Source organism: Chiloscyllium plagiosum, unplaced genomic scaffold, assembly GCF_037043375.1.
Source record: "Chiloscyllium plagiosum isolate Xiang-an unplaced genomic scaffold, Cpla_swu_hap1 HiC_scaffold_25, whole genome shotgun sequence".
Classification (NCBI taxonomy): domain Eukaryota; kingdom Metazoa; phylum Chordata; class Chondrichthyes; order Orectolobiformes; family Hemiscylliidae; genus Chiloscyllium; species Chiloscyllium plagiosum.
In genome coordinates this window covers 14581375-14591582 of record NW_028270163.1, presented here as the reverse complement: position 1 = coordinate 14591582, position 10208 = coordinate 14581375, and the positions used below count along the sequence as shown (strand labels likewise).

General features: G+C 37.4%; 1 long non-coding RNA gene across 1 annotated transcript; it reads right to left on the bottom strand.

The window, feature by feature from the left end:
- Positions 1–1951: 1951 nt before the first annotated feature.
- On the bottom strand, positions 1952–4201 carry LOC148145280 (uncharacterized). The gene is made up of 3 exons (XR_015761449.1): positions 4083–4201; positions 3830–3993; positions 1952–2179 (listed from the first exon to the last, which is right to left on the bottom strand). It is a non-coding gene; the product is annotated as an uncharacterized LOC148145280 (long non-coding RNA).
- Positions 4202–10208: the final 6007 nt, after the last annotated feature.

Sequence of the window (10208 nt, the reverse complement as noted above, 5' to 3'; positions counted from 1 at the left end):
TTGTGAACACTGTAGTATTGAGTAGGTTGAGCATTTTAAAATATGCTTCAAACAGGAGTTGTGCTATTTTGATGCAAACTCAAAACAATCTGAGATTACTTTCTCTGAAATGATTTTGGGAGTCAATTGATAGACTTCTTGATTTCTAGAGTATTAACTACTTTTGACTGGCCAGACACTCAAATAGCTTTTGCATTGAAGTGTAAGTTGCCATTAGGGCGACAAGGTTGCCCAGTGACACGGACTTAGGTGACTAACCTTGGATAACTGTGTGGAGTTTGTATATTCTCTCCATCTCTACTTGTGTTTCTGCCAGGTGCTTTGGTTTCTTCCCACAGTCCAAAGATGTGCTGGTTAGGTAGTTTGGTCTTGGTAAATGCGGGATCACAGTGATGGGTTGGGTCTGGTTATGATGCTGTTCAGAGGGTTGGTGCAGACTCCATGGGCCAAATGGTCTTTATTGCACTATAGGGGTTCTGTGATTACTGGAACTGTATTTAATTCAATATATAACTTAATCAATTTTGAAATCATTTTCAATACCTTTCCTCCAACATCACGACTTTTCCCCCTGAATTTCTTGACTTGGCTTTCTGTTATATCAGCACGCTCTTCAATTTATTCCAGCTCATGCTGGACCTTCCTAAACTTAGAGAGATGAATATTGGCTTGCTCCTCCTAAAGAAAATACACATAAGAAACCATTTGTTCAAAATATTTCCCATTGTTTCAAAACAATGAATAGTCATAGAAAGGCACGATGGCTCAGTGGTTAGCACAGCTGTATTGATTCCAGTCTCGGGCGACTGTGGAGTTTGCACATTCTCTCCCTCTGTCGGCGTGGGTTTCCTCTGGGTGCTCTGGTTTCCTCCCACAGTCCAAAGATGTGTATGTTAGTTGAATTGGCCATGCTAAATTGCCCATAGTGTTCAGGGATGCGCATTTGTCAGGGGTAAATGTCGAGTAATAGGGGAATGGGTCTGGGTGGGATACTCTTCAGAAGGTCGGTGTGGACGTGCTGGGTCGAAGCGTCTGTTTCCACACTGTTGGATTCTGATTGTAATTCTAGACTTCTAAATTAAGAAATAGCGAATATATTAAATTCAAGTTTAAGTCATTATTCAAAAGAAATTTGAAGAAAATTGTTCAGTTCTTCAAATGTTGAGAATCCTAAATACAGGCAGTATGTTGAATTAGATCACAAGTATAGAATTACTTAATATTTGACAGGCCTAAAGCTGACTAGCAACAGCTGACTATCAGTACATTTTGGGCAAAAAAAATCTAATGACTAGATGGAGACAGGAATAGCATGAGCATAGTAACCAATATAACAGAAGTGAATCATCTGTGCTTTTGCCATATGGATCAGGGCAAATATGATATATGACTAGGTATATGTCCCAGAAAGGACAACAAATGACTAGCTCTCAGATTAGGGAGAACCTAGAACATTCCTTAGAGGATAAATTAGACATGTAACTTTATTAAAGTAGTTTGTCAATGGATTGTGGGGGAAAAATGTGTTTTGAACTTAATGGTCTCTCCTCATTATCTGCTTTCTTAAGAAAACGTGAACCGGTGATGGTGGGTAACTCCAGTAACTGGACATTCATTGTAGCTGTTTTCAAAAACAAAACTATTGAACAAATAAACTATAAATTTCTGTGACATGTCAATCGCTAAAAATATTTTCAAGACATAGTTTTATGATATATAAATAAATAACTTAAGATCAAACACAAATGCATTATTTTAAATGTGAAGAGTCATATTTGACTTGAAATATTAACTCCGTTTCTCTCTCCACAGACAAGTTGAAAATTTTTATGGCTTACTGCCTTTGTTAGAAAAGCTGTATTTAACAGACCTTTTAATTGTCCTTGCAGATTTGAGATGTTTGTGAGCTTCTGAGGCTTTGTCAATTCGTGTGTCCCAACTGAATCTCCATTTCATTCAGATCATGTTCCATTTTCTTTTTGATTCTTAAAGCATCATTTCTGCTCCTGATTTTGGCCTCTAAGGAACTCTGCAGTGTATCCGTAGCTCTCTGATGGTTCCTCTTCAGTTGATCAATCTCCTCATCTTTCTATGCGGTTTTCCTGTCAACTTCCGATTTTACTTGATTCAGTTCCAGCTGAATCTGGAGGATCTTGCTCACTTAATGTTCCAGAGAGCCCTGCAAAAGATGTCATTCAAACTTTTCAACAATTCACATATTGGTTGTTAAGGGGCGGTGTGTGTGTGTCTGTCATGTCTGATAGGCTTACATAGCCATTGATAATTAATGATGTAGTTGTACAGAAAATAATGCTGCTTCAAGTGATTCCAATCTGTCACTTTACAACTTCAACATTGTATTTAAAAGTAATATTACATGCAATCTTTTTAGGGACCATTGACATTTAAAAAGATGTCAGACCTCATGTTAACTGATGGAATGATGCCGCAAGATTTCACACTTTTAGGATTTTCGGAGCAGGTATGGGCCATTTACTTCCTTGAGCCTGCTTTGCCATTATGTTGCTGTTACTCTGTTTCTTCTTCAGCCATTATAGCAGTCTTGTGACCATGATATAGTAAGGCATATCATTACATAAATTCAAGCATGGCTGATCATTGACCTCAACACCAAATTCCTGCACTATTTTCATGTCCCTTGAAGCAACTATAAACCAGAATTGTATCAATTTAACTTGAAACTGTTCAATGACTGGGCTTTCATTGTTCTCTAGGACACAGAATTCCAAAGATTCATAACTGGTTGAGTGAAGAAGTTCCTTGTCATCTCAGTCCTATGTGGCTCGCCTTTATTCTGAGATAGCGTCCCCTTGATTTAGACCCCACAGCAAGGGAAAACATCCTTTATGTATCTCCTCTGTCAACTACTTAAGCATTTTGTAAATTTCTATGAAATTGCTGCTCCTTCTGTAAACTCATGAGATTACCATTCTATTCTCCTCAATCTCTCCTGACAGGACAGTCCTGGGAATCAGTCTGCTGAACCTCTGCTGCACTCCCTCTATAACCAAAAATTTGGCTTGTAGATTAAATATCTATGTTGTGGTTCTGTTCGCCGAGCTGGAAGTTTTTGTTGCAAACGTTTCGTCCCCTGGCTAGGCGACATCATCAGTGCTTGGGAGCCTCCTGCGAAGCGCTTCTTTGATGTTTCCTCCGGTGTTTATAGTTTACCACTATAAACACCGGAGGAAACATCAAAGAAGCGCTTCGCAGGAGGCTCCCAAGCACTAATGATGTCGCCTAGCCAGGGGACGAAACGTTTGCAACAAAAACTTCCAGCTCGGCGAACAGAACCACAACAACAAGCACCCGAGCTACAAATCTTCGCACAAACATTAAATATCTATACTGTGTAACATTTCTAATGCATGTTGCTTTCAGGATTATTAGATAAGCCACTGTTTCAATTAATGGCAAAGCAGACCAGACCGGCTGAAAGGCCTGTTTTTCTTCCTACAACCAATGGTTCTCGTGATTAGTTGTTGTGTATTGGTTTCAATAAGTGTCTGAAAATGCAATTTCTAATAGGCACTACAACAATAATAATTATTATTATTTTTACTGCTGCTTCCTCCAAAGCATTCTGGATTTCACTTTTCTCTGTTCAGTAGCTTTCATTGTTTTCTCTAGTTCATGGAAGGCCTCTGCTTTCAGCTACATGTTCACTCAGATCAGAAATCTCCTCTCTTAAATGAAAAAATGCAAATTACATTAACACAGAAAATGAAAACACTCTGGTAAATAGTGATTTAAAAGTATCTGTAAAGGACTTTAATGTATTGAAATTTGAAAAAAGGTTAATACTTACATTGCAGATTCTTGTTCTCTTGTTTTGAGTTTCTAAGTGATCCAGAGACTACTCTTAGGCATTCTTCATCTTGAAGATCTCAGTACTCAAACTGTGGGTTTCTCTCAAATGCTTTTCAGTTTAGCTTGACTTTCTTCAAAGTTTTGCTTCCACTCTGCCAAAACCTTTATTGCACAGTTTCAAAAGTTATATTTACAACAAAAAAGATGAGCAAGAAAGATGGGGAACCATGTCTTTGTACTATGACTTTTACCTTGTCAAAGTTCCTCTGTTTCTTGTCAAGAGCTGCTGCTGCCGAATTTGCCCCCTCCACATTTATCATAAGGTCCTCCACTTCAATTTGCAAGCTCTATTTTGTCTTTTCCAGTGAAGCACATTTGGAGTTTACAGCCTCAATGTGCTCTTCTTCGTCTTGCAGATGCTGAGCAAGCTTCTTCCTGAGAAGAATAAGGTGAAAAAATGTAACAAATATCATCTCAATGACCATGCTGTGCGCAACCCAATTCTCATTTTATTACAATGTACTTAGCCTCTTCCAGTTCCTCCCTGCGCTGGCATCAGTTTCATATTTTGTCCTTCACTGAGTAACTTCACTATTGGCCTTGGACATGCCACACTGGAGCTTGGCCTTTGCCTCCCATATCTCTTCTTATTGTTCATGGAGCAAATCACAGTCATGGTAGGCAGATTGCGGAGCATGTCTCAAGGCACCCTTTACCTGAAATCAATCAAAAAGTTATAATGATGAAATGTAACTAATTGGATTGAAATGGTTTTTACTGTGGAAATAATAACTTCTGTTGATAAGCTACTCATGATTAAATAGGGAAATGGAAACTTTTGGTCTAAGGCACACTTCTGCTTCAAAAGCTGCATTATGATAATTCATCATTTGAGTCACAACAACATATAATAATATTATGAAGATGCGATGTTTAACTGATAAATGAATTAAGCACTCCAGAAAAAGTTTGGTCTTGTCCATTTCAAAGTACAGGTCATTCTGCTATATTGGCTGAATGCGATGGACAATTAGGAATGCTGTTTCTAAAGTACAAACTTCTAAAATGTTGGCTATAACACTATTGTGTTGCCAACATTTTAAGTAGATTAGATTCCCTACAGTGTGGAATTAGGCCCTGTTGCCCAACAAGTCCACACCAACCCTCCGAAGAGTAACCCACCCAGACCCATTTCCCTCTAACTAATGCACCTAACCCTATGGGCAATTTAGCATGGCCAGTTCACCTGACCTGCACATCTTTGGACTATGGGAGGAAACTGGAGCACCCAGAGGAAACTCACGCAGATACTGGGAGAATGTGCAAACTCCACAGAGAAAGTCACTCGAGGCTGGAATCAAACCTGGGTTCCTAGTGCTGTGAGGCAGCAGTGCTAACCACTGAGCCAAGTACTATTTGTATTGCACGATTTTTATATAGAACGGGGTCTCACAAGAATGCAACCATTGCATTATAGAAGAAGTACCTGTAAATAACATTTGGTGTATTAATTACTATTTTAAAAAAAAGGCTTTGAGCACTAAAATATAACTTAGTTACAAATGTGGAATCACATTCATTCAGACTTTAATTATTGTTGAATATTGGAAAAAAAAGACAAATAATTAATCTTTTTATTTCTGTCTCTTAGCTGTCTCTCTTAATCCAATCTTTCTTTTTTACTTATTTTCTGCACCTTATTTGACATTGAACTGACTATTCTGACAATTTTGGTTCAAATTCTGTGCTGCTTGTTAATTACTCTTTAATCTGCTTCATCAATGATGGATCACAGAAGTCCAAGATTCCATGCTGGGCGCAATATTCTTAGAGTGTTGGCTGAGAGGAATTTGCTGTATAAGAACTCATAGAAAGTCTAGGAGAAACTGCAATTGGAATTATTTTCTGGCAGCATTCATTCATTGCTGACTGAAGAATCCAGCCCAATCAAACAACGGTTAATTATATATTGTATTGTTGACCTGATGTCAATAAAAATGCTCCTACTTCCAAAGTAGCATTATAAATCCAATTTGCCATTGGATTTATAAAATAATATAAAACTGCAGGCTCATAAAAAAAAAGTTATGGAAAGTAAATTATCACATCTGTGAACTACTAGTTATCAGAGTGCATATTTTAGGTGCTACTTTCTCAAATAAAATACTGTTATAATCAATAGAGGTGTTTTACTTGAATTATCTTGGTACCTCTGTTTCTTCTTTGAAAAGCCTCTTGAGCTCTTCAACTTGCTGAGTAAATTCTTGTTTACCTCTCGTCAGCTGAGATACCAGGGATTCCTTCTCAACTTGTCGATTCAGTTCATCTCACAAAAAATTGATGGTATTACCAAACAATATGACTATGTAATAGCTTTTAAAAATAAAAGTATAAAATTGTGCAACTGAAAGTATCATTTTCTGTTGCAAGATGTGCTTTTTGAGTTGATGAATCATTGATCAAACATTGGTGCTCATCATGTTTGGCCTTCAGTTCACTGACCTGGTCATCAAGAGTCTGGCCACCTTTTCAAGGGTTACTTAAAACCAATATGCATAATTCTTCATTAATTTAGATTTTGAATCTGAGGTAAACCAGAACTGATATAATCAGATGAAGGCGTGAGGTTGAAAACAATTCAAAACCACACCTTGTTTTTTGATACAGATTCCAGGTCGTCAATTTCAATCTTCAGCTCACTCTTTTCCTTCTCCAGCTTCTGTTTCACATTTTGCAGGTTGTCAATCACACTACCATCCTGCTTCTTACAAAGAACAGCAGCTGTGGGTTCATGCTGGAGGGTTGTTTCTTCCAGACTGCGGTGCATCTTCTGAAACTCCATTTCACGTTACTTGTTCATTTCGATCTGTGCTGCAGTCGTACCGCCAGCTGCTTCTAGTCTGATCTCTTCATGCTTCTGCACTCTGCTTCTCAGACTTAGCACGAGAGGCATGTTCGGAATTAATTTCCTCCTCGAGCTCTTCAATACGAGCCTGAAATTGCATACTCGTTGATTATAATCTTGGTACAAGTAACATCAGTTCATGCACCTAACCTTTGTGAAGGAAGTGTTGGTAATGATACTGAAAAAAATAAATCACCTGCAATTCTTTAATTTTTTTTCTGCTCTTGGGAATGCAAAACTTGTTCATCTTCAACTTTGCTTTAAAATTGGCCGATTTCAAATTTCTTCTTTTAATGGCATCAATGAAAACTAAAGCTACAAATTTGAAGTATTACTGAGCTTATAGGAAATCTTTTTATTTTCTGTACTTAATAAACAAGTAGTATAATTACGATAGCTATGGGATAATTAGAATGCAGTCTTAAATCATGAGTTAATTTTACTTGAGAAATATTTTTACCTTGGTCAACTTATCTAATCACAGATTAATGCTCTAAAGGTTAAATTATGAAGAGATATTATTTAAAACACGCTTATTTAATTAATCTTATGATTTTTAAATTTATGAGGTTGATAGTGACAATTACCTTAAGGTCAAGGATAATGAGAAGAACATTCCGAGGTTAGGAAGTACTCCAGATAAATCTTGTTAGAAAGGTGTAATTCTTTTCCAGACAAAACAGATCAATTATTAAATGTTTTGAGATTTATCCTTTTTTGGTAGCAAAACGTATTGTGAAATACGCAGCGAAAGTAGGTAGGCAGAATTAAGAAAGAAACAGCCGACTCTTGTTCCTTCGTGTTCACATGTACAAGGTTGGAAATACTACTATATAAAGACTCAGTGTCTGCATTCAAAGTTTAACAGCTGATAAACTATATAATATGTGGGTTCAGAATTCAAGCAAAATATGTAAGTAAAGGAGTTATGGCCACAGATTTACATTAAGATGTAAACTTACTTTTTTAGCTTCTCATCTAATTGCTGCTTATCATTCTCCAAGTTCATTATGGTTTCTTGTGAAAGCTTCAAGTCACTTCAAGCTTCCTCTTAGCATGTTCAAGATCCGTGCACAGTTTCTTCTCTTGTTCCAGAAAACCTTAGAGCTTTTGGAGAAAAAAACATTTATTAGCATTTGCTTCAAATGATGATGATGATAGTGGGCGGCACGGTGGCACAGTGGTTAGCACTGCTGCCTCACAGCGCCAGAGACCCGGGTTCATTTCCCGCCTCAGGCGACTGACTGTGTGGAGTTTGCACGTTCTCCCCGTGTCTGCGTGGGTTTCCTCCGGGTGCTCCAGTTTCCTCCCACAGTCCAAAGATGTGCAGGTCAGGTGAATTGGCTATGCTAAATTGCCCGTAGTGTTAGGTAAGGTGTAAATGTAGGGGTATGGGTGGGTTGCGCTTCAGCGGGTCGGTGTGGACTTGTTGGGCCGAAGGGCCTGTTTCCACACTGTAATGTAATCTAATCTAATCTAATCTAATTACTAAACCTAATTGACCGAGTTTTGTTTAGAGAGAAAGACTTGCATCATCGACTTGCATCATCAACTTGCTGTTCCAGCTTAGTCTTTGCTTTAGTCAGAGTGTTGACTTTGTCTTCCTCAGCCTGATGGTCATCTAGAGTTTGCTGACTGGCCTTTTGGAGAGCTTTCTTATCCTTTGTTATTTTAGCAATGCTCTCATCAAGAGGAGCTATCGCCTCAGTGAGGTTGTTAATCTTATTCAGTAAAGACAAAACATACAGAAGAATTTAACTATCAAGTATGAAAATCCTTTTGTACATTGTATATCTCTGATACATAAGTCATTGATGCACATCTTGTTCTCAGTGGCATGTTTTTCTTGTCAACTTTGGCCAAAGTGAGTTCCAAGTCATTAACATCTATCTTCAGTTCTGCGCATTCATCTTCCGATTTTCTTTTCTTAGCTGTGAGTTCAGCATTTATCTCCTCTTCATCTTCTAATCTTTCATTAGCTTCTTTTAATTTAGCCTCCAACTGAATTTTATTTTTAATGAGTCCTTCACACCTTCCTTCTGCATCTGCCAGAGTTTCAATTTCTTGCACAAAAGATTTGCGATTAATCATATCAAGCTATATAGTTTTTGCAAGCCACAAATAGAATATTATATCCTAAAAGTGTGAACATTGATACCCCTTGGACTTGGAGTTCAAGATCATTCTTTTCCTGAACAATAGGCACCATTTTCTCTTCCAATTCTTTCCTGCGAGTTTCAGATTTGGCAATTGTTTCCTACTTTTCTCAAACTCCTCTTTTTCATATTTGCCATTTCTTTCTCAGTTTCAGCACTGTTCAGGAGAAGTTTGATCTTGAAGTACAATTGCATCCATGACCAATGTTTGACATTTGTAAAGGAACAATTGTTGTGTTGAAATGTGAAAAGTGCTTCCCTAAAGGCTGCGGTTAGACAGAACGGCACAATTAATAACAAATCTCCTCAGATGCTGCCTGACCTGCTGTACTTTTCCAGCATCACGCTAATCTAGACTTTGGTTTCCTGCATCTGCAGTCATTGTTTTTACCTACAATTAATAACAATACAATCATACAAAAAGCTATGGGAGCAAAGTTGCATAATAGTAGAGAGGTTACATTATATGGTAAATATGTCTTTCGATGCTCATACTTCATAATATTTACCTTCTTTCTGTCATTCTCTTAAATTCAACCGTTTTCAAGTATCCACAGCAAATAGCCTGTGTGCAGGTAACAAGTTGAGCCAAGTTTTCATCTGTCATCTCTTCAAGTGTACCCAAGAGACCAGCTTTGAAGAACATCTTTAAATAAATGAAAGTAATTGCTCACCTTTTTTGATGAATGGGAAAATGTAAATTTGTAAACTGTTGTAAATTTTAAAAACTTGATTCAATTTGGTTTTGCATTGTTGAATTTAGAGAAGACCAGTTAAAGTGTGAAATGCTTTGTCACTGTCCAAAGTGAGTAATTTGTAGAGGGTTTGGACCAGCTCCATTTTTCTATTTGTATAATAATTCAGGAGCAATAAAGCAACTTTATGTTCTCCAACTTAAATGTAAAGCTATATTGATGGGTTCTTCCTATTATTTTACAATAAGGAACTTCCATTTTAAATGTAATTACCTTTGTGTGTCCAAATTTGTACTGTGTGTGGTCAACACCAATGGATCCCAATAGATTCTCAGAAGCCTCCTTGCTATCAATGAACTGACCTTCAGGATTGACACTTGCGTTAAGAACCCTGAATCTATTGATTCAGAATATTAACCACATTTCTGTTATTTATGTTTTAGAACTGCATCTGATTAATGTTGTAGAATATAAAATTGAAATCTTCATTTTAATTTTCAATTTTTTTGATGTCACCATAGATGATTCTGCTTGGGAATCCCTTTCTGCAGATTCTGATACCTTCAAGCACACCATTACACCTCAGCTGGTGTATAATAAGGAAGTTATTCATTGCACCTG